This window comes from Neovison vison, chromosome 13 (genome assembly GCF_020171115.1).
Source record: "Neovison vison isolate M4711 chromosome 13, ASM_NN_V1, whole genome shotgun sequence".
NCBI classification, from domain to species: domain Eukaryota; kingdom Metazoa; phylum Chordata; class Mammalia; order Carnivora; family Mustelidae; genus Neogale; species Neogale vison.
Window position 1 is genome coordinate 20,053,760 of NC_058103.1, and position 24,817 is coordinate 20,078,576.

Sequence of the window (24,817 nt, forward strand, 5' to 3'; positions counted from 1 at the left end):
AAATGATATTTATTCTAAACTTCCTGTTTTGCTTATTCTTCTGTCTCTGTCCTTATGATTAAGTTGATTAAGTTGATCTTTTATTGAGGAACAACAAAATATTGGCCTTCCTTGAATGATGACTTTTTTTTCCCCCTAAAACTAGGCCATTTTAATTTTTTTTTTTAACATTAGAAAAAATAGTATTCTTGATGATTTCAGACATGTAAGGCTGTTGGGTAGTATTTGGAAACATCACAGTAATGCTGGTTTTCTCGATTGGTGTGTAGTCTTCAATAATTATAAGGAGTTACTTGTATGGAATTGATGACAAATTATAGGACCATGCTTATGCATCCATCATTTTCAGGATTGCTGGTAACTTGTGGGCATATCTTCCCCAAATACTTGCCCTCCTTGTGTCACTGTGCCATAAGGCCCAACCTGCTGATGTTCACTTCAATGAGAGTTTGGTAATGGCATTCAAAGTTGTGTAGAGTGGGGATAGGAGATTCTTTTTGACACTAAGCATTGGTGGGCAAAAGATGCCATTCAGTTCAGGATGAGTTACATGGCCTTTTCAAATATAAGCCCAGCCACAGATGTCTATAGCCATACCACCCTGAATGCGTCTGATCTTGAAACATAAGCCCGTTGGCTTAAATGAATCTTTCATATTTAGGTGGTTTTTGAGTAAAGCCATCTCCAACACAGCAGACTTGAGTAACCCTCTTCTTCCATATTTTCTTCTTTCTCTTTCCTGTTTGAATTACTTTTAATACTTCTATTTCTTCGCAGGCAAAAAGTTGGGCAGAAATTTCCTGATTTCATTCTTTATTTTTGTTTAATCATTTTTAAAAAGTTTTTATTTATTTATTTTGAGAGAGAGTGATAAAGACAGTGTGTGTGTGCACAAGCAGGGTAGGGATGGGGCAGAGGGAGAAGGAGACTCCCTCCTGAGCAAGGGACTCAATCCCAGGACCCTGGGATCATAACCTGAGCCAAAGACGGATGCTTAACCAACTGAGGTATCCAGGTACCCCTGTTTAATCATTTTGGAAAGTACCTTGGCTCAGGACTGTCCCTCTTTATCCAATACAAATGCAAGTACTGCTCCTTATGGAGTCTTTTTATCATTCTTTTGCTTGGTGTTTGTCTTTTCATGTATCTTGATAGTCTTTTCCATTTGTATTTTCTCAGCATGGCACTGTTTGTGGTGAGCTTAGCTTTCAGACCAATCATCTAGCCTCTTGACCTTCCTTGTTTCTCTTTTTCTCATGGTAATCCAAATGATATCCATAGTGCTTATGGTGTAGGTGTAGCTCAGTACATTTTTTTTTTTTTTTTTTTTATGTTAAGGTGATGGCCACCAAGCCACCAGGTCTACAAAGAACCTCTCAGTTTTGGGGTCTCAGAGACTTCTGAGCTGACTCCACACCACTCACAACAGGATAGGAACACTTCTAAAAGGACCTGTTCCAGACAAAAAAGCATGATGCAATTGGTGACTATTGGTGTGCTCTCATCTCTGACCGCTGAAATACCTTGCTGGATTGACTGACTGATTGTCCACTTATGGGGAGAGGTGAGATGAACTGCTGTAGCCTGTGACTGAGTAGCTTTCATTCAGAGTAGAGAGGCTTGGAATACCCCACTGGTGTAATATGTAGCCTTTAGTTATCCCATGTCCTTCACACACACATACACACACACACACACACACACACCCGTTGCCATAGCCTGATATCCTCCCATTCCCACCCACCTGAGTCTGCAACCCCTGTGGTTGCTCTCTGGCCTGAGGAGGTGGATTTTTCAGAATCTGTCCTGCTTGATTTCCTCTTCTGATTACCCATTGCTTACTTTTAGGACCACTCTTGAACTTAGGATCCACTACACTTGGGTATGAAGCTCTTTTGGTAGTGTTCGCAACTTTTCTAGAAGGAAAATATGTCCTATGTCTTAGGAAATTTCGTTCTTTCATATCCCACCTTCCAAGGATTTTTTATATGTTACGATCCATTAAGAATTCTCCTTGAGGGGCGCCTGGGTGGCTCGGTGGGTTAAGCCTCTGCTTTCAGCTCAGGTCATGATCTCAGGGTCCTGGGACTGAGTCCCGTGTTGTGCTCTCTGTTCAGCAGGGAGCCTGCTTCCCCCTCCCTCTCTCTGCCTGCCTCTCTGCCTACTTGTGATCTCTGTCAAATAAGTAAATAAAATCTTAAAAAAAAAAAAAAAAGAAGAATTCTCCTTGATTTACATGCCAGATGTGAATTTTAAAAAGAAAATGCATGATCATTCCTAGAGATTCTATTATGATATAAAGTAGCTAAAGCAGTGCCAAGTTTGCCATCTAGAATGAAATTTTATATATATTTTTAATAAAAATGGGCTTCTGCTACTCACAATATTTTGAAAATTTTTTGATGAGTCAATTAAACACATTTCCACGAAAGTAGATATATGTTATTTTAAGGTTGCCTAGTGTTCTAGATATAAATATACCACCTAGACATTCCCCTGTTGATGATCATTTTAGTTTCTTTTCAGTTTTTATATTACAAACAATATTGCAATAAACATGTCATATACTTTTGAAATTATTTCTATAGAATGGAATTTTCAATATAGATTTATAAAGTCAATAAGAAATATTCATGGGATGTAGTTTTCAAAAGAAGAGATCACTCTTTCTTCTCTAAGTTTTTGTTAGCCCCCATCTGCATTAGCTCAAGGTTCTTATCATTCTGGCTATTTCAGTCCTGGAGTTGAACGACAGGCCCATCATCCATAAGTATCCTCATTTAGTCGGAGCCAAAGCACCAGGACAGAGGAGGGTATTCAAAAGCATGGTGATGGGTGCCTGGGTGGCTCAGTGGGTTAAGCCTCTGCCTTCAGCTCATGTCATGATCTCAGGGTCCTGGAATTGAGGCCCACATTGGGCTCTCTGCTCAGCAGGGAGCCTGCTTCCCCCTCTCTCTCTCTGCCTGCCTCTCTGCCTACGTGTGATCTCTCTCTCTGTCAAATAAACAAATAAAATCTTAAAAAAAAAAAAAACACATGCAGAGAAACATGACGCAAAAAAGAAAGCATCACTCATGCATTCTCAGAATGTTAAAACCCTATAATATCTATTGATAAATAAGTGAAAATATTTTTAATTAAAATGTTTACTGAATAATATGCAGAAAAATAACATATCCTGAAGTCAAACAACTAATTTCTCAAAATTATCAGGAGCTTTACACCCACCAAGAAAGTCTTAATCCTTTTCAGCAAAGAGATCTTTCCTTCACATCCTAAATCCTTTTTCTCAATAGACTCAAATCCAACATCTGTCTTCATTGCAATTTCAAACATCTTCTTACCTGTTCTGGACTTCTTTTCAACAACTGACACTTTCAAGTTTGGTTCTTTTCTTTTATCCTCAAGTGTAAACTCCAAAATATCTGTGTCAGAACAAACATATGGTAGATCTACCAGAAGAAACCCAGGTACGAAAGTTATTAAGCTGATTTATAGCAGCTGACCAAAATATCACTAGAATTTACTAGGCATGTGTTCTCCATACATGAGTTGTTTTTTCTTTTTTAGAAACTGTAAGAAAGCAGAGATAGGACACAAACACACACACACAAAGGAAAGAAAAGAGAAGGAAAAAGAAAAAGAAATAATCATTGTGGCAGACCATGTTTCAAAAACTGTCCATGTTTTTGTGTTTCCAGTTCTATGATTGTAGAACCTTGACATTTGTCCTATCAGAAGGTGGAGTCTAATTTTCACCCTTGAAGGTAGGTCAGCCTTTGTGACTGCCCAATAAGTAGAATGCAAAGGAAGACACTGTGTGACTTTTGAGACTAGGACACAAAGGGTGTTATAGCTTCCATCTGGCTCTTTCTCTGGGGCACTCACTTTTGGATCCCAACCACCAAATTTTGAGGAACCCTAGGCTCCATGAAGAGGCCACCTGTAGGTGATCCTTTGACAGTCCTATATCAAGTCCCTGCTGAGAGCCATTATCAATCACCAGGCATGCATGTGAACAGCCTTAAGATGATTGCTGTTTCTAGATGGTTCCTAGACTTCCTTCATAGTGTCCTCCCGATGAGTATGTATGGATCAGTGACAAGCCTTCCCTCGCGTGCTCTATTCAAGTTCCTGACACATAGAGAATCTATAACAAATGGCTGTTTTTGCCATTCAGTTTGGGGTAATCCTGGAAAAACCACCCTCACCCTCAGAAAAACAGAACACTTGCCTTGAGTTACTGAAATAAATAAATGTGGGAGGATATACGTTTAAAACATCAGGTTTGAAAAGGGCTGGACACTCACACCCTTCCATCACAATGTTAGTTCTAGTGTAGAATTAATTCTTTTACCAGAGATTCGAATCAATATTGATGGATCTCAAAAGTTTCAGGTGAGTACCTTTTCCTGTCCTTTGGCATTTTCTAGGCTGCATATCTGAAAAATGTTTAAAATTGCAATGGATTCTCCTAATGTTTAATTGAACATTGCCCTTCCTATGTTTTAAGGCATTGTCTCTAAGGCTCCTATCTAACATCAGCCTCGACCCTCCCATTGCCTATTATACACTCTGCTGAGATTCATTTCTCTTCCTTAGCACCTGCTTCATCTGACTGTTAGGTTTGGTAGAGGTGGATGAGAATTAATAATTTATTCATTTGGAAGAAATTGATAAGTTTATTATTTAGCAAGTATATTTCAGAATGCCTTAGGCTCATCTATTAATGATTCCTTTTCCTTTAGCTTATAAAAAAAAAACAAAAAACAAAACCCAAACTAAACCAAAACAAAACACACCAAATATATAAAACCAACCAGTAAAGATTTTACCCAAGCTACCCTGCTAGGTCAACTCAGCAAAGAGAAATCAAATTGGCTGAGACCTGGTTTTGTTTTTAGTTTTACTGAGCAGGACTCTTTCCTGAACTAAAAGCTTGATGTAACAGCTAATGGAAAATTTTATCCCTTTCTGATGATGTGCAAAAGAGCTACACAGTTGAGTGTAAGTCTTATATTCAGAGATTAAAGCCCACATTCACTTATGGTATCTCCAATTCTGTTTTGGTGATGAAATTTAGTGTTTTAAAAAAATTTACACTGCAGCTCGTTCTAACACAATTGCTATCTGACTACTTTATAACCTACACCATACCATTTATGGATAAAATAATGAAATTTCACAGAGAATTAATTTAATGTTCTCAGAGGAATTTTCCATATCTGTTTTTCCTTTAATTACCCAATATGGCTGTGTGAGTAAGGCGGAGGAAAGATGTGGGAAACTAGATTCTATTCCTTTCCTGGGATTTGATCTAAAGCCGCTCAGAGACATTCCATTTTTAGGTTCCTCAGATGGAAAATTTTCTACTCATGTTAGTCCTTTATTTTCTTAGGTCAGGTGTAGGTAAGGGATGCTGCTGAAGATTTTTTTTTTTCCTGCTGCAGATTTGAAGATGACTATGTCACAAAGGTGTCAGAATCAAATAATAATTTACAAGTGTGTTAAATAGTCTAGTATTACTTTTAAGCCACACATTAAATTTGAATTATCAAAAGTGATTTAAAATGGGACATTGATACACTCTACCCATTCTGTCTTGAAAGCCAAACATTTTTATTGCTATAGTTACTTTGTTTGAGTCTGGGTGTGTATGTAAGTACACATGTGTATTTTATAAAGTGAAACAAAGACCAGAGAAGTGTATCCTCAGAGAAATTGCAAGCAAATAGGGAAATCCTTTGGCCCTGAGGCTATCGGTAGCTTTCTTTCTAGTCCACTTCAGGATTTTTCCTTTAAATAATTGTAGGGCTGAGAGTGTGGGACAGAGCCCACTTATTCAGGATGTTACACTTGCTTTTTTTTGCCCCTTTCGTGGGCTATCATAAGCTTCTTACCTCAACTGGACTTCATTTTTGGCAGTTTCCAACACTTTTCCTGCCATTATGACACAACTATGTATATAAGAGATCTCTGAACATACTAAACATTGCTAGAACATCGTCATTCATTATAAGCTAAAATATAAGGATGCTTATATAAAATTTTTTTGTGTGTTTATTTTGGTTTAAACTAGGTTCCTCCGATGCTGGGTTGACCTTCATATTCTGGCCCATGAAAAAAATTTTCAAGTGGTATTTATTAGGCAATTAATCTAGTGCTTTCTAGGCATTGTGATAGAATTTTTGAAGTGGCTGTAATTTTTTTCTTCCTCTTTATGGACTGCTGCAAAATATCCACCCAGTCAACATTTAACTGTGATCTCCGGTGTGTGACGAAATCTGCTGGAGAAAATATTTGTTCTTGCAAGAAATAAGTGCATGCAGATTTTGGAAATAATTAGTTGTACTCCACAGTCATAGTTATTTTTATTTTAAAGAACTTGGGATATTATTCTCAGACCATTCAGGGGGCAAGTCCTTCTGGTCCATTTTCCTATAATAGTATTAACCACTATTAGTACTACTGTCATCACATTTTTTTTTTTTTTTTGTGGATACCTACCAGATGTCAGACATTGCTCTACATGTTAAATGTATGTTATCTTCTTAAATCTTGTGAAGTAGACATTACCCTTATTGTAAAAATGAAAAAAAAATTGTCACTATGCATAGTGGAAATAGCAAAATCATTGGTGTCAAACAGAATTAGACTCATTCTCTGCCACTTCAGAGCTGCCTTGTGATTGTTTAAGTCATTGGCTGTCTTTTGAATATTACTGTAATAAAAGATACAAATGTTTGGTTTGAAGGAACCATGAAGCAAAAAGCAAATGAAAGAAAAATACAAGCAAAAATCAAAACAAGCAAAAACAGATAATCAAGACTTAAAGTCGTTTTATTTCCTTCAGGGGTCTAAATTGTTGTAAAAATGATCTCCAGTTATACTGATCAGGTGAACTTTTTTTTTTTTTTTTTTTTTTTTATTTAACAGACAGAGATCACACGTAGGCAGAGAGGCAGAGAGAGAGGGGGAATCAGGCTCCCCGCTCAGCAGAGAGCCCGATGTGGGGCTCGATCCCAGGACCCTGGGACCATGACCCGGGCCGAAGGCAGCGGCTTAACCCACTGAGCCACCCAGGCGCCCCTGATCAGGTGAACTTTAACTTCTGATTTTTTTCCTTTGAATTTTAATGAATCAGTCATTCTCAATGATATGATGAGCCTTTTAAGTTACCAAGGAATGAATTTTATGTGTATTTAAATTCTAAATTGCCTAAAAATATGATTTTTGTCCTCATTTTAAGCTTTCAAGAAATTATGCCTGAATCTCTGGTTAATCAAGAGTTCTGCTCATTTCAGTTTAAATCATTCTCTTATTGAAAAAAGCTTCAGTTTTAACTGGATTGAAGTTGATTTTAAGTTATCATGTCTCTTAGAACCCTTCTTTTTCAAATGAAGTTCTGTAGCTTTTTCACTGACACCTTTAAACCAAGACATTTAACTGACACTAATTGAAAATGAAAAAGAGAGACACTCTGGGGTATTTTCAAATCTCAGCTATGGGAAAAAAAAATATGTATATCCAGTCTTCCAGGATTAATGCATAGTCTGGAAGATACCAGTCCAGATGTGCCATGCTCTTTGGTGATCATCTGGCCCAGGATATGAGTAATTTTTGAAGCTCCCTCTGGGAAGAGATATGTGCAGTAAAATACCACCTCTGTTTGCCCACAACAGCTTCCTCACCTTCTAATTTGGCCAGGTCTCTGTAATATCCTTTGTCCAAAAAGGATGCGCTATGTATTGATGGGTACTAAATAGCTTCTACTACCAAGGAGACTTCCTTTTCATTTTCTAGTCTCAGATGATCACAGTAATCTGGGGAGAACACTATTTTGTGCTGAGGTGTCTTTTCCTTCTGAACACTTCAAAGTGAAACCATCATTAAACCCGAGTGGCAGTCATTATTTGTCTCCAGAACCCAAGTGAGCAGATGAGTGGTGACTGTCTAAATGGCAAAGGGCTTGACCACTGACAGAATTCTAAACCTGGATTCTGAACCTATCCTTTTTCATGAGGACAATGAAAGGGAGACAGATTTTATACTAGGGAGGGTCAGCAGGAGAGATATGTTCTTCAATGGTGGTCAAGGTCTATCAGTTCAAAAACACTCAACACACATTTAGTGCCTACCAGTGTGCACTGCTGTCCTTGAGGCACATCACTCTCTGCAAACTGTTCCTTCAGAGGAAACAATAGCCCACACTCATGAGCAAGTTCTTAAGAGCTGTGACCTTAAAGGATGGAAGTGTGGTTTCACACTAAAGTTTTCCAACTGGAATTAAATGCTGGAAAGGGCATGGGAGTCAGAGGCACAGCTAATCCCTGCATCCTACAGACAGATACAGAAGACTTAATTAGAAAGACTTTACTAGAAACATGATTCACCCTAGTTTGAAATGTCTCAAAGGGAAATGTTCACAATTTTTCATGGAAGCCCAAATTCACAGTCTGTTAGAAGTTGTTATCCTCCTGTCTTCTTGCATTTAAAAATGAATATTTTTCTTTCTCTTTTGATTCTTTCACCTCCTATTATTTCCTCCTAACAGAATGCTTACTCTATTCCTTTATCATTTCCATGTGACTGTGGTTTGGAAGTTGATACCTAATAATTACTAAAGAGTTGGCCAAGTACTCTTGGAAGGTACCTTGATGATTATCTCAGATCCACAAAAATGTCTGCACTTTAGATCACATACAAATTAAAAGTAAATACATTTTTGAAGTATAACATATAAAGCTAAAAAAAATCCATATTTAAATAACCCTGGGTCAGTCTTTTTTGTAATCAGTTCTTTAAAATAATTCCCTTACTAAAATTTGAGGTGAATGAAAGCACCAAGGTTCTTTGGCACTTGGATCATTAATTATCTGCCTTCCTTTGCCATATGATAAAAGACAGGCTTTTGTCTTGGTTTTCTTTCCTTTGTCTATTTAAAAAATGCTTTGCCTGCCTACCTTTGACACATTGCATTTCACAACTTGCTTAGCCTTTGCTGGGCAAGGAAGCTTGGATTTTCTCTCTTAGAAAGTCCATTTATTCAGAGACAAATTATATGAAGTGATCAGTAAATGTGGCCTTGGGTGATGAACATGTGTGCTCATACTGTTCACGTACATGCCCTTCAATCCAGTATAAATTAATTTTTAATATATTAATTAAAACATTGTTTCCTAAAGGCAGAGAGCACATCTCCCTACCTCCCTCTTCCTCTGTCTCTCTCTCTCTCTCTCTTCCATGTTGCCTAGTAGAGTGCTGTATACTTCGTGATTGCACTGAGGAAAGGGTGCTGGCATACTTTAAAGACAGTAGTATAATAATAATAAAACCTTCTATTTTCTTTTCCAGTTTCCTAATCTAAACTCTGTATCTTTCTATCAATCACTCTTATGGTTCCCCTCAGCTCTCTTCATTTCAATTGTATTCTTCCGTAAGAAAATGAACAAACCAATGTCAATTTTCAGGTGGTATTCTCATGCATTTCCATGGCTTTATTTACTAGGTATGCAGGCGACAGCCTGCTCATTCCATCAATCACAGAGGTAAATTCCCATGAGTCCCCAAGATGCCTCGATTTATTATTCCTGGACTATTCCCTTTGAGAGATTTATCAAAGAAAGGGTGTTTCAGAGAAACCTAACAATCCTTGCATTGAGGTTCTCTCAATCATTCCGACAGTCTAAGGCTTCACATTTGTGAAGCCTCTTGATGCATAAAATAATGCAAAGAGAGGAATAAAGCGCACAATGAACTTGCACTAGTGGGAAAGTCACGAATGGTAGTGATTAAAAACACAGGCTTTGGATTCAGTCAGGATTCAAATCACAGCCCATCAATTAATGACTATGTGATGAGGGCCAGGTCCTGAATCTCAGTTTCCTTGTATGTGAAGAGAAGCAAGAATATCAACCTCATAGGACTTTGGAGAAAATCAAATGAGATAATGGTTGTACATATGAGACACAGTGAAATGTCCGGAATGTGTTGCATTTTCCTAAAGCTGTAACTATAGTTATTCCTAAAGGCAGTAAAATGGTCAATCTCATTATGAGAAGGTTTGTTATTACCGTTCCACAGATTCCTTTACCTAAATCACATTTTTCAAAATATATCTATTGAACATGGAGGGAGCACGTATTACCAGACATTGGCAGTGCTGTCTTCCCATCTGCAGCAATATCAAGGGGCAAGGAAACCAACTCATCACATTGTGAATTTGGCAGAACGATTAAAAATGTATAGAGCTTGAATCATAGGCTATGTGTTAATTAGTATAGAAGCCAAAAGAGTACTTGATTTTCAGTTCAACTTGAAATTTTCAATTTATTTCTCAGTTCAGTGGAACAGTGATATTAATAGCTAGTATTAATGGAGTGATTACCCTGTGCCAGGCACTAGATTCCCTAGCACAAATATTTCTCAGTTCAGGGGAATGCTCTGCAGGGTCCCTGGGACAATAATCCTTGGGTAGGCAATAATTATCTTGCCTTCTCCTCAAATGAATCAAAATTCAAATCAAGTTCTCCTTTGACTTTGTATATGCCAAACATCTGGCAGCTACTTTGACATCTAAGTCTCACCAGGCCATTTATAACTCCCTGATTTTCTCTTCATTCTGAAGGCTGCTTTTTCATGAATTCCTCACCAATGCATAAAAGCCGTAAAGTTCAGTGCTTTTTCATAGTCAGATGAAGAGTTCCCGGGACCATTTGTGTTATCAAAATTGCAACATTGCTAGGGTATTCCTTATTGCCCAATTTTTAATTTATTCAATGAAAAAGCAGAGGATAGTTAAAACTATTAACATTGAATCCTATATCTGAAAAACCTATAAATAGGTTAACTAAGGGGCTAGCTACACAGGACTGAAAGCAGTAATTTCATGGTAGGAAGAATGCCTAAAGGTCTTATTTCAAATTCTGATGATGCAGCAGATCTAGACACTAGCGTTTTATAGTAATGCCTGAACTGACAAACATTAACCAGAAATCACTGCCCATGATATAAGTGGCAATCTATCATGGTAAATGTCAGTATGGGGAAGACCTTAAAAGCCAAAAAACCAAAAAAGATCAGATATAAAGCTTATCCAATTGGACTTTGCTCTCTAGAGGAATTTTAAATTCATATTATAATTGGGTAACCTGTGCTCTTTATAAGTTCTTGAAAAGTTCTCTAGCTCTAGATAGTACTGTTTATGGCTTTGAATGATTACATATCAAATCCCCTTAGGAGAGGCAATCTTCAAATGACAAAAAGATTTCCATATTTTCTAAATGATTGGCCCATGTATTTCAAGCTACATTCAGATCAGTAAAATTTCGAAGTAGCACTGATGATGGGGTTGGATCCATCTTTTGTGATCAGCATTAACACAATTTTACTCTCAATATTATTAATTTTTTTTTCAAATAATAATGATCTTTCAAATCAGAATGCTAATCAAAGAAACCAAGCAGAATATATCAGCTTCTTCTTTTAGGTCTAATACCATTGTTTCTAACAGTGATATGATAGAAATCTCCCACTGATGTGTTTTTAATACATGAAACTTAAATACAACACTCAACTTATTAAAATGATACAGGGTCTCTTGTTCCAGAAATGAAGACTAAATCATCCGCAAAATATAAAATCTGTACAAAAAATCTGTAAAAAATCTGTACAAAATACAAAAGACCTGCTGCATTTTCTCCAATGTGTTATGGACGTTTACCTATCTGCTTCTTGCACTTAAATGACCCACTTCCCTTCTCTGCGTGAACAATTCCAAATCAGCCTTCAAACTGCAGCTCAACTACAACCCAGAGCTGGTCGCCTCTTCCTGTACCTGTGCTCAATCTATCAGAGCATCTGCCACATTGTGCGGACCTCTGACCACATCACACAGAATGATAAGCTCTATTTTGCCTTTGTATTTGCAGCACTCAGAGTAGCACTGAGGAGTCAGTGGACAATAAATAATATATTTTTTTCTGAATGAATCACTCCCAGGGCTGCTGTGTACATCTCTGCAGGTTATACACGACTTCACTCTAGGGGCCACAATTCAGATAGATTATGATGTGAACAGGAACCCTGCAGTTGTGAAATACATATCCTGATAACACATGGCAGACTCAGTCATTCGGGCTACAAGTTTCATACTCCCTCATGCTAAACGTTAGTGTTTGGTGCTGCTCACGCCCTCTTCCTTCAGTTTCCAAATCCTGATAAGTCAGGATAAGTTGGTTTTGCTGTCATAACAAACAGTTCCAAAGTCTCACTTATTTGACACAACAAGTGATTTATGGGACATGTCCAATACAGGTGGGCAGAGGAATTCTGTTCAATATTATCTTTCAGAGACCAAGACTGACAGAGGTTCTATTTTGACCCATGGTCATGATCATTGAGACTAAAATCAGAATGTGACTGATTCTGTACATGATTTAAAAATCATGTACTGGCTCTTTGAGCTCCTGTTTAGATGCGCCATGTAAAACTTCCAATCACATATCAGTGGCCAAAGAAAATCATGTAGCCATACCTAATTTTGAAGGGGGTCAAAGAAAATGCAGTTCTTCCAGATGCTCTAAAGAAGGAGAAATACTCATAAATTGGAGCATCTCCTATTTCTACTCCATTTGTCTGATTTAACTCCTTCTTACCTTATCCCTAGAGTACAACTATCACCTACATAGCTTCCCTGCTTTCTTTTTCTTTCTTCCATCTTGCCCTCGGCTCTTCTCTTCATCAGTGATAGATTGATCTTTAAAAAATTTAAAAGGGGCATCTGGGTGGCTCAGTGAGTTAAAGCCTCTGCCTTCAGCTCAGGTCATGATCTCTGTTTGTCAAATAAATAAAATCTTAAAAAAAATAAATAATAAGTTTCTTACTTCTTTCAAGAAGAGATTTTTAATTAAAAACCTTTAGTGATTCCCCCACTGATTACCAAACTAAGTCACAATTTATTTATCTAATCCCTCCTCTTTCATACTTTCCATAATTTTTGACTTCTTAATGGGAATCAGATACCACATGGGACACTGAGAAGCAAAAAAGATAGCTCCTGGACTTGACAGAGCTTATAGCTAGACACAAAGAGAAAATGAGGGTATTTCAGAGTGATGTTATAGTGGTATAGCTCAGTGGTAAGATCAAGAACAGGATAACTTTTTTTTTTTTTAAGATTTTATTTATTTATTTTTTGACAGACAGGTATCAGAAGTAGGCAGAGAGGCAGGCAGAGAGAGAGGAGGAAGCAGGCTCCCCGCTGAGCAGAGAGCCCAATATGGGGCTCAGTCCCAGGACCCTGAGATCATGACCTGAGCCGAAGGCAGAGGCTTTAACCCACTGAGCTACCCAGGCGCCCCAAGAACAGGATAACTCTGATTGGAGTCGATAAAGGCATCTCCAAGGAAGAGATGTTTAAGATAGATCTTGGATTTTGAATATATGTTTTATAGGCAAATATAGTTGAGGATGGGTGAATTGGGGAGAGATGAAGGCAGAAGGAAGAACATGGATAAAGAGGGAGGCATGAAAATTTGGTGTGTTAGAAATAGAAATAGTTCTGTAGGCTAGAAGACAAGGAGTTCCAGTGGTGGGATGGGAGTAGTTCTGAGGGGTAGGAAGTACATATGGAAAGAGAGATTGAAGTCATGTGAGAAATGGGGGAGCCTCACAGTTGGTTTTAAGGATATGGCCTTTGTCCTTTGGGAATGGTAGAATAATTGAATAATTTTAAAGATTTATTTATTTATTTATTTAGTCAGAGAGAGGGAGAGAGCAGGAAATGATGTGATCTACTCTGTACTTAAGGTTCAGTCTAGTGGTAGCATGAATGCAGAAGTGGAAAGCAGGAAACACCTATTTTGGAGTGACTTTTACTGTGATTAATTTTATGTATCAACTTGCCTGGGCCATGGGGTGGCCAGATATTTGGTCAAACTTGTTCTGGGTGTTATTGTGAGGGTATTTTGGGTGAGAGTAACATTTAATTTAGTAATAGTTTAAATTAGTAGCCTTTGAGTAAAGCAGATGAACCTCATCCAGTGAATTGAAGGCCTAAATAGAATAAAAAGACTGTTCTCCCTTGAGCAAGGGAGAATTCTCCAGCAGACTGCCTTTAAACTTCATCTCTAGCATCAGTTTTTTCTGGTTCTAAAGCAGACTGCCTTGGGACTCAACCGGATCACTGGCTTTCCTGGGTCTCCAGCCTACCAGTGCACCCTGCAGATTTTTGACTTGCTAGCCTCCGTAAGAGTGTGAACCAATACTTTATAATAAATCTCTCCCTCTCACTTTCTTTCCCTCTCCCTCCTCTCTCTCTGCCTCCTGTCTTGCTGCCTCTATCTCTCTCTGTTTCTCTTTGTCTTTCTGCTCTCTCTCTCTCTCTCTCTCTATTGGTTCTGTTTCTCTGGAGAACCCTGACTATACAAATTTTGGTACTGAGAGTGGTTCTGGAAGAACAGAATCTTAAGGATGAATTTTGAGAGTTGGTTCTAAGGCTTCTAGAATTAAGATTTTAATCTGCTTAGATTTAAAGACATTAGTGACTCTATTTTAAGTAGTAAAAAGAACACTAATAGTCCATGTGTGACCTGGCAATAGTACTATGCAAAAAATATCACCAACGTGATAATCAAAGGCTAGAAGTAAGAATCTGGGTGTCCATGTATATAATACTTGGACATATTTATCAAAGTAAATCCTTAAAAAAATTTTATTTATGTATTTATTTATTTATTTTAGAAAGGGAGTGGGAAGGAAGAGGGAGAGAGAGAATTCCATGCAGACTCCACACTGAACCTGGATCCTTACTCGGGACTCCATCTCACAACCCTGAGATCATGACCTGAGCAGAAACCAAGAGTTGATGCCTAATCAACTGAGCCACCCAGTTGCCTCTAAAGGTAAAAGTCTTAAATACTTAACATTTACCAGGTCAAGAAGTAGTCTATGAAGTGTTAACTACCTTGCCTGAAGCACCAAAACTTAAAGTGAATGAGGTGTGTCATGAACTCACATTTGCTGGTGCAGTTTCTGGTATTTTCACCCATTACTCCAAAACTGAAGGGCTGAGTTCAGTCCAAGGACTTTACTTTTGAATTACAATTTATAGTTCTCTGGAAATAGCTCAGTACTTTTCGGGATGCTTATAATGGAGCTGCTGACTAACGGTTTATTAACAATGGAGGTGGACATAATCTGATGGGATTAATCAGGTGTGGGTCAAGTTGCCCCAAAAGTAATTTCCATATACTTCATATAAATAGAGAACCTAATTATGCAAATCACTCCAGAGATCCCCAACTGACCTTTTTTTTTTTTTTTAAAGATTTTATTTATTTATTTGACAGAGAGAAATCACAAGTAGACAGAGAGGCAGGCAGAGAGAGAGAGAGGGAAGCAGGCTCCCTGCTGAGCAGATAGCCCGACGCGGGACTCTATCCCAGGACCCCGAGATCATGACCCGAGCCAAAGGCAGTGGCTCAACCCACTGAGCCACCCAGGCGCCCCCCCAACTGACCTTCTTGACAAGAACTAACCAACAGTAATGAGTGGAAAGAGAAAATATTGAAAATTGGATCATTTCCTCAGATAAATCCAGAGTTGACAACAATGCTTCTGGAGTTTGAGTGCTATAGTTGCTGACGGGGACGATCGTGCTGATTCAAGCTCCCTGAATGGGATGTATAGATTCACTAGAAAGTAAACTAAAAAGAGAGATGTTTTCTGTTTCAGTATGACCTAGCTTTATATTTATTAAAACTTGAAATGTTTCTCAAAGTGATGGTAAACAAACTTCTTCCAACTGGCAAGAAAAAAAAAATCACCCTGTATTTTCTAATCAAGGAGGATTAAAAGGCTATGAAACTATATCCAATGCACAAATGTTGTAATTACGATAAATATTTGTCCTTTCTGTTTTCACTACAAACTCATAAATCCTAGAGTCTGTGTTTGGCACATGCAGGAGATTACAGCCATCTGCTGACAGACAAAGCTGTCAATTATAAAACAATCTGGCTTTCCATTTCATTCCATTTACAGGTTAAATGTGGCCCAGCTGAGATAGGATCTTAACTATTATTACTATTAAAATTGAGAAGTTCTTGATCCCTTCTGCCCTGTGATCCCTTCTGCTCTGGATCCCCAGAAATTTGCAAATCTCTGAACTTGGAGTTTCAAACTCAAGGTCAGCATATCTTGTACAGGCCATTTAATAAGGTAAACCACACTAAGGGAAGGCTATGAGCTTTTTATCTAATTCGAGGGCAAAATGATGGTTTCATTCAATTAAAATGTACTTTAGACTAAGGAGAGAAATTATGGCAAACAGACATAGCAAAATGGAGATAGGACTATTGCCTGTCAGCTGGACTGATGAACATTTAAAAGGAAAGCTTTGAGGTTAATACATAATAAAACAATGAAACATGTGGGGGCATGGGGCTGGCTCATTCAGAAGAAGATTCGATTCTTGATCTCTAGGTCATAAATTCAAATCCCACATTGGGTACAGAGATTACTATAAATAAATAAATAAATAATAAACTTTTAAAAAACACACAGAATGAGGGGTATCTGCATGGCTCAGTCGGTTAAGCGTCCGACTCTTGGTTTTGACCCAGTTCATGATCTCATGGGTCCTGAAATCCAGTCCTGTGTTGGGCTCTGTGCTCAGCAGGGAGTCTACTTGAGATTCTTTCCCTTTGCCCCCTCTCCCTGACTTGTGCTCTCTATCTCACTCTAAAATAAATAAATAAATTTTAAAACAAAACAAAACAAAACAACAAAACACGACACATACAATGAAACATGGAAAGTAGAATGGCCAATTTAATGCCTTCAGATTCAGCAACATTGAGGAGGGACAGTTCAAAACCATAATAGAGACATTTTAATGAAATCAGCAGTGGCTCTAAAATTAAGGCCATTAAAGACCTAATGGAAATGAGTTAGCCTTTGTTTTGGCCAGATTCCATACTAGACAATTCACTCTGCTTTCTTGAAATTTTCCTGCAGTTTTACTGGAAACAGTTATCTTGTATTTTGTCTTAGTTAAATTGCCTTTTAACGGACTGTTCGGTAACTCTTCTATTCCACAGCAGCCATGGAGGAAGAATTAGCTTTTAAACAGACACCTAAGAGTAGAGAATACACATTTTCCCACCTAGATCTGGGCATGGGTCAAGCCTGAGGACAATTCCAAGGGGCTATTGAAAGCCTAATTAAGGCTCCATATTTACATAGTGTTAATAATAGTGTTTTTTGAAAGAGTTCTTCCTCAACGCCATTAGAAACCAGAGGGAAGCGAAAATATATTTGAATTTTCTCAAGTGCATGATTCCTCCCCTCCTTTCAATTTAACAACCGCAGTTTGCATTTCATAACAATGACCTAATCTTGGGTAAATAATTTCACCTACTGACTCCTAAACTCAAGGCAAAAGAAAAAAAAAAAGAGAGAGAGACTATATTTTACAACTGAAGAGCCCACTGAAATACAATTCATAAATCTAATGTTTCTCAGTTAAACATAAAAATGTGTACCTAAAAGGATTCCGTTTAAAGCAAATTGGGTAACAATTAGGGCATCTGGCTCTAGCCTGCAGAAGCAAATTTTGCCTCCTGGTTTAAGGGAGAAGGTTAAGTTGGATTTCAAAGTTACCTTCCACTTTCCAGCTGGCTCTGTTCTCCCATCTGGTGACATCCTCAATGTCAGCGTTTCATTTTCTCTTCTCCATGCCTCTTGTACTCAGCCATCAACATTGTGTGTCCTGGGTCTCATTCTGTCAAATGGATTAAATGTTAATCCAATGGTAAAGAATAGTGGACTAACTTTATTGTCTAGTACAGCTGTTGGAGATTTCAATGTCAATACATTGTTGGACCAGAATCAACTGGAAGGTTTATTGTAATTAATTTAACATCTATACACAGACTCCTCTACTTGAAGACTTTCAACTCCAGACTCTTAGGGACATAAAAAAATTTCCCTATAACATGATCAACTTTTCTTTCCTTGACAAATGGTAGTATAGGAGGGATCCTACAGATAGGTGTTGAAGGGGGATCAGGATATGCGACCTCAAAATATGTCATTTTGACATAAGGATTACTTTGAGTTGAAGGCTATTGGTCCTCCCCATTATCTGCTTAAAAGTGAACATAAATTTCCCTTTGTAAAGTTGACTCCATTTTACCAGGAAGAGAAGAGTGACTGTTACCTGAGATAGAGAACAAACACCAAGGTGAGTTTGTACAAACACGCCTTACTAAAATAACTCTTATCTCCCATCAGCTGCCTGGTGTATTTCTAGTCCCTTCCCCATAATTTATTGTCCTTTGAAGCCCTAACTTTGCTTCCTTTGTTAAAATGGTGCATAAGCCCCTGAGTTTAACCACTTTTCTGACTCTCACTTTTCTTTTTCTTTTCTTTTCCTCTCTCTCTCTCTTTCTCTCTCTTTTTTGTTTTTGTTTTTGTTTTATTTATTTATTTAAAGAGAGGGAGAGTGTGTGTGTGAGAGTGACCGGGAGGGGCAGAGGGAGAGAGAGAGAGAGAGAGAATCTCCAGTTGATTCTCTGCTGAGTGGAAAGCCCAGTGCAGGGCTCCATTTCACAACCCTGAGATCATGACTGGAGCCAAAATCAAGAGTCAGATGCTTAAATGACTGAGCCACTGAGATGCCTCTTGTCTGTCACTTTTCTATGGACTCCTGTGTATGTAACTATTAACAAAAGTCCTGTACCTTTTTCTCCTCTTGATCTACCTGTTGTTAAATTCACAGATCCCCAGTACTGAATATAAGAGATAGAAGAAGAGATTTTCCTCTCCAACAGTGGACAGAAGTTAAGTTTCATCACTGTATGCCTACGTTGATACAGAAGAAGGACAGGAGTATGTCTGAGACTATAAATCCTACATGTATTAAAGTTCCTGCTGATGGGAATTTTCCTGGGGACTGTGGATGCTGGTTCATACTCAAGACAATTTGCATCCACACATCCTCAAGGTCAATGGTAAGAAGGAAAATGAAGATACCCAATGGGGTTTATGAAGTTTATTAGTGACATATGGGGTACCTACTGTTTGTTAACCCACAATATTTATTTTCCTCTTTTTATTTATAACTTGAATTTCTCATTCATAATGATTTTTTTATTAATAACCCTTACTTCCTTATCAGATTTGATTTCATTCAGGATAGCAGTGAGGAACAGTTTAGTCCAATTAAAAGAACTTACGACCTTACACCTCCCCAAAACTAGGAGATTCTGTGGCCCAGGTGTGGTTAGTGAGGGCAGGTCTCCAAGTGGGCATATTGAGAACAACATTGTTTTCCTATCAAAAGTGACAAACTAAGCCTGTATGACTCTTTTGCTGTTTATTCTTTTCTTTTCCACTTGCTAGAATACAGATGCAATGTCTGAAGTACAGAAGCCTTCTTACAGTCATGAAGTTAAAAGACACAGGCTAAAAGTGGCGGACTAGGAAGTAGAAGGGGCCGAGCTTTTGATGACTTCCCAAAACAACTGCCCCAATTTTAGACTGCTCACCTCTGGAGTTCTGGTCATGTGAGAAAAATCTGTTTAAACCACATTTGAGGTTTTTGTTGTATGAAGTCATCCCAAGCCTAAGTGATACAAATTGCTCCAACAGATTTTAATTTTATTGATAAAAAGTGGTCTATTGGGGAGGAAATGCTTGAAAGACTTTATTTTAAAAACTTTGGGGAGTAGCTCAGACTTCTATACAAGAGAGTGTATTGGTTGAGCAAGTTAAATTTCTCCCTGCAGCTATAAATTTACAAAAAGAGATAATTAAAAGGATTTACACACACACATTTTGGTTATTTACTTTCTTTGCCAAGGAACTAGCATTAGTAAATTAGTTCTCTTCATGTAAGTTAAAATACACTGAATATTATTCCTACAACAATGCCTCCTTCCCTCACTTGGGCACTGAAGCTCTCAACTAGTGATAGAAGGTTGGACTTCTAGTACTCCTGAAATCAGACACAGCCCTGGACACACCCTGGGAGTTTGTCCTCTGTGAGAATCTCCTTTGCTGTATTTGTCTAGGGACCGCTTTAAAAACTGCTGGAATAACACATGTATCTATGATTAGTTTTTTAAATTAGCACACTGATTTTAATGATCCTTTCTGAAAATGCTGTCTTAACCCAACAGAGTCTTGTAAGAGAATGAGAAGGTGAGTATTTGGAAAATCGGAGCCTTTCAGCATTCCTCAAAATTGGTTCCATTACCATGGGTAAGCCTCTTCTAGAACATGAATGCTAGATGGGGGAAAGCTGGCGGAAAACTAAAGGGAGAGAAAAAAGAGGTGGCCTCCATCACAGTAATTTGCCTAGGGCTCTCAGTAGGTCTGTTTGCACAACAGTAATTCCTTGGGTTTCCTTCCACCAGATAAAAACCCCATCATTAGGTTTGCGATTTGCAAAATTCCCTTGCCTCACTCTCACTGGAAGGGACCAAATGAATCAATCAACATCGCTTTCCCAAGGCTCTGTTTGGAATCAAAAGGGCCAAAGTTTTTCTTGTTTATAATTAGTGAAACATCCAGCTAAAACAAGATCCCCATGAAGGTTTGCCAGCATCACACATCCTCATCCCAACAACAAACTCATAAAGAATATACACTCTTTGTGTTGTGTAGAGCGGTGCTTAGCAGCTGCTTAATGGCATAGCAACTGTACAGGGGACTGAAAAGCAAAGGCGAATACCAGATTTGATTGAACCCGCAGGGAAAATTTCAGGTGGTATAATGTAATTACCAGAGTTAGGATATTGAGGTTAAGTAACACCTATGCTCTCTTATCTAAAAGTGTCCAGGATCTCTACCAGCCATAAATGACTTGGATCTTAGTTTTATAACCTGGTAGTGGAAAGGGAGGCAATTCTCCAGCAGCACAGCAGTCTCTTGTTGGAAACCCTGTTTCTCATCCGGCACCACCTGTGTGTCCCCTTGGCTGCCCCCCAGCACAAGGCACCGATGCAGCCAAGCCCACTGAGCCTGTGAGAGTGGCCAGAAACACAGCAGAAGGTGTTGGCTTCCTGGCCTCTCATTGAGGCCATCTGGACTCTAACACACCTGTTTGGGAGGGTTTCCATAGCTTGGTTTACAAATGTAAGTGCAGCTCAGAATGTTCTGGTCTGGGGCTGATCATTGGCCTTTACTTTTTGGGATGTTAATTACACAACAAGATCATTTCTGTGCCCATTTTTGTCCTCCGTTACAAACGTTAGATGGCAAAAAGGTGCTTCTCGGTATTTTTTTTTTTTTTTTTTTTTAGTGGAATGAACAGATGTAAAAGTGTTTTCAATTCCTTAATAAAGGTGACATTAGGCCAGATTTGATATTACACTAAGTCCCACATAACATTTAAAAATGAGTTTTTTCAACCATAAAATTACTAATTGATCTGTCTTGTAAAAAGATAAAGGAAATGAATGCCTATTTGAGTTTCATTTCTGTCAGGCTCCCGATTCCTTATTTTATGTAGCGCAAAATGAATTTTAATGAAGCAGCCTCCAAATTTCAAAATATGCCATTACCCTTCTGAAGTAATTGGCATATTTGACTGCCTTTTCCTGTCTTAGAGTCTGTCTGACTTTCTCATCTTAAAGTCAATGTTCCATTCAACATGTTCTTCCGCATGCCATGTGAAAGAAGTAAATTAAAACAAGAGGAGGGACTGTACCAGAAAGAATTCATTCACTGAGCGACTCAACAAATATTTATGGAATTCCTGCTGTAGGTCAGGCACTGCTCCAGGTGCTGCAAAGAGAGTGGGATGTAAGTGAAAATCCCAGATTTCATAGAGTTTCCATGTCCATGGAATGAGAGAGTATAGACACACAAATATATGATATTCAGGAGATTTGCACTATGAAGAAGAATAATGAATGTTAATATGTGAAAAGGGACAAGATGAAAAGTCTGCATATGCTGGTTTTTTGTTTGTTTTGTATTTTTTTTTTTTTGAAGGGAACCCAGATGAGCCTCTTTAGGAAAAATGGCATTTGAGCAGAGACCCAAATGAAGTAAAAGGGTGACCTATTTTGGTGTTGAGAATCAGTAGATAGAGTAGGCTTTCTTTTTTTTTTTTTATTTAAAAGATTTTATTTATTTATTTGACAGAGAGAGATCACAAGTAGCCAGAGAGGCAAGCAGAGAGAGAGGGGGAAGCAGGCTCCCCGCTGAGCAGAGAGCCCGATGCAGGGCTCGATCCGAGGACCCTGAGATCACGACCTGAGCAGAAGGCAAAGACTTAACCCACTGAGCCACCCAGGTGCCCAGTGTAGGCTTTCTTCTTCCTCCCACATTTTCGCCTACTTATGTACATATAAAACACTTGGGGTTGCTTTATCAAAGCAACCCTTTATCAAAGCAACCCTTTCTCCTCAGAAGGGATGAGGAGAAAGGCAACTTTGGCTAACTACCTGTGCTACAATATGTATATTTCTATTTTGTGAAACTGTATGACAACTCTCTGGCCCAATAATCGGATCCCTTTTTACAGCTAGGGAAGCCAAGGCTCAGGGACAGCTTGACGTATGAATGCTCCAGTTCTTTCTTGTTGCATTACAAACTCCTAAATTTTGTGGGCTAAAATAACAACAGTTCTCTATTTTGCTCATGAAGATGCAATTTAAGCAAGACTCAAAAGGAAAGCCTTGTGTCTGCCCCATGTGGCATCATTTGGGAAGCACAGTTTAGGGTTAGGGATCCATATCTCAGATGGCTCATTCCCACTGATGGCAAGGTGGTGCTATTTATGCAACGATAGATAGCTGTGTCTGAAGGCCTGTGGGCCTCCTTTTCTCTCTGTGCACACTAGGCTCCCTCAGAGCATGGTGACTGGGTTTCTAGGACAATGCCCTAAAAGAGACCACAAGATAGAAAAACAGGGCATTATGATGTAGTCTTGGGAGTCCATATGCCCAGATCTGCCTCTCACTAGTGTTGGGTTTTCAACAAACTGACATCACCCTGACCCCCAGGAAGGCATTCTATTTTCCCAAATAACACCTTTCTCTGCATCCATTTGTTTAGTCAACAAGCATTCCTGAATGCCTCTAGCACAATAGTTAGAACTCTGCTCTGGAGTCCAGTTGTTTGAGTTTGTATCCTGGCTTTTCCCACTTACTTGTTGATGAAACTAGGGAGATTTACCCAATCTCTCTTTACCTCGGTTTTATTAAATGTAAAACATCAGGATTTAAGGAAGGTCTAGAGAACTTCTCATGCACCTAATAAGATCACTAATTTCTAGCCCTGTAATGCTACCAGCTCAGTTCCATTGTCTTAAAAAAAAAAATCAATCCCAAGAAGGTAAAATTAGAATTAATGACCTACTGGGGCACCTGGGTGACTCAGTTGGTAAGTGTCTGACTCTTGATTTCAGATCAGGTCTTGATCTCAGGGTTGTTGAGTTCAAACCTCATATTGGGCTCCATCCACACTGGGCATGGAAACTACTTAAAATAATAATAATAATAACAATAATGACCTGCATTCTCCAGAAGGACTGCCATTTTATCTCCACAAGAGGCCCAAGATATATATGATATCCTTTATAAGAACTTTTATGCCCCTATGTTTCTGTATAACCCTGAGTCTAATTCAAGCTCTCATCTCTTACCATGACTACCACCTCTGCCCCAGCAAAGCACCAAACCCTTCTACTTTTCCCTTTGGAATTCATGGTCATCATCTGAAAACAAACAAACAAACAAACAAACAAAACAAATAAAACCTGTTTTCTAAGCAATATCCTCACCTTCTTTCTCTAAAAGAAATAGTTTCCTAAAGCTCTTTCCTGTGATAGCTGTTTTGTTTTGTTTTTACCACTACTACCCTATGTAGTAAAGGGCTTTGTGGTAGGATAATTGTTTTTCTTGTTCTTTCTTACTGTGTCTAAATCATTTCTCCTCTCACCATCCCCACATCCAATGTTCACTGAAGCAAATGCCATAAGATTATACTGCCTATATCCCTTCATAACACAATCATCCATCAGTACCCTGCTTTTTCCTTACCCTTCACATGAGACTTTAGCCCTTGCCTCATTCGGTAGGTTTTCCCCTAGTATTATACCTATCACTATATTACTGGGTTTTACCACATATACAGATAATCCATCCACTATTCTGGCTTCTAACAATAAATTCTCCTTCCCTTTCCAACAATCTTCTTTCGCCCCATCTCTACCATCCACTCTTACAGCCATATTTTGGATCCTAAATCTTGTCAGCTTACTTCCTTTAGTACAAGTTCCAATAATTCTTCAGTTCACCAAGAATTTTAATCCACTTTTCTCAAAATTCCAATCTTCCTACTTTTTCCTTCCTTACCTTGCTAGGTAGCATTCTATAGCCCATTACTAAGGACCACTCTTTTGCATATTTTTTCAACAACTTGAACTTTGTCACCTATGGATGAGTTTTTATTGGTGTCACAACAAATCACTACAAATGTAGTGGTTTGAAACAATACACATTTGTTTATCTTATAATTCTGTAGGTCCAAGTCTGGTGAGCTCTTACCTGGAAGCTCTGAGGAATCATCCACTTCAAAGCTCATCAAGTTGTTGGCCATACCCAGTTCTATGCAGTTGTAGGACTGAGGTCCCACTTCTTTGTTGACTGTTGGCTGGGAGCCACCCCTATCCCCTAGAGGACATTTTCTGGTCCTTGCATGTGGACCACTACAATTCAGAACCAACAGGTTCTACTGAATCCTTCTCATACTTTGAATTTCTCTGATCTCTTATTCTGCCTCTTTGCTTTTAATAGTT

General features: G+C 38.5%; 1 pseudogene; it reads right to left on the reverse strand.

Annotated features, from left to right (window-relative positions):
- Positions 1 to 314: 314 nt before the first annotated feature.
- LOC122894472 lies at positions 315 to 24,618 on the reverse strand (annotated as a pseudogene).
- Between the last annotated feature and the right edge of the window lie 199 nt (positions 24,619 to 24,817).